Genomic DNA, 1,124 nt, shown 5'->3' with positions numbered 1-1,124 from the left:
AGATTTATTTTCTCATCCTGCTTGGTTAATTGTTCATCTGATTTAAAATTGTTTAAACCGACCATCCCGTTAAAACATTGATTGAATCCGATAGGTTGCTAGCGTAAAACATTGATTGAATCCGATAGGTTGATAGATTGATTGAGGATTACTTGTTTAAAATCCAAATGATCTGGTTGCATGATTCTTGTGGTTTAATATCATCTGCTAGGATTGATTGTTTTGTAATCTGATATGTTTTAAATAGAAACCCTAAATAATCCGTATGATAGGTTATATTGATCTGATTTGGATGTCTTTGAGAATTGAGAATCCGTATGCTAGGTTGATAGATTCATGATAAAATTTAATGTCTTGAGGTTTATGATTGTATGCTAAATTCGATTAAATTGATTAATCTGATTATATGTTTTTGAGGTTTGATAAGTTCGGATACTAGATAAATTATTTACACATGGTTTATGTTAAATATCAATCAGCCTTGAAACTGATTCATTGAAATTCATGCTTGAAATCTATATTCTAGTATTGCTAAAATCAGCATTAAAACTGATTCATTGAAATTCATGCTTGAAATCTATATTCTAGTATTGCTAAAATCAGCCTTGAAACTGATTGAGTGATTAATAAATCTTTTTAGTAGTCTTGCTAAAATCCATTGATTGTTAAACCTTAATTGCATGATTAATTGAATCCGTTTTTGCTAGTCTAGATAAACCTTAATATTATGAGCACATAGAAATAGTATTGCTGATACTTGCTAAAACTTGACTGATTGATTAAATGCCTTTAAGATTGATAGTCTCATTGTCCTCACAAGATTGAAATCCGAATTGATTGTTTTTAAGAGTAAGGCCGCATGAAAATTATACCTAAATATTGAGTGATATATGATTTGAGATGTCGAAAATCAACCTGGATTTTGCTGCCCTAAATCTCTCTGGAGATAATTATTTACGGTGGGCATTGGATACAAAGATTATTCTAAAGTCAAAAAGACTTGGTGAATGTATCATAGAAGGAAATAATGCCAATGAGAAAAATTGATACAGGAAATATTAATTATTAGCCATCATCTTATTAAGAGTCTCAAAGATCAGTATTTGACAATTGAGAATCCTCTA

The sequence above is a fragment of the Brassica oleracea genome, chromosome C9 (assembly GCF_000695525.1).
Source record: "Brassica oleracea var. oleracea cultivar TO1000 chromosome C9, BOL, whole genome shotgun sequence".
Classification (NCBI taxonomy): domain Eukaryota; kingdom Viridiplantae; phylum Streptophyta; class Magnoliopsida; order Brassicales; family Brassicaceae; genus Brassica; species Brassica oleracea.
The sequence above is the reverse complement of the archived record's forward strand: the minus strand, read 5'-3'. Positions refer to the sequence as shown.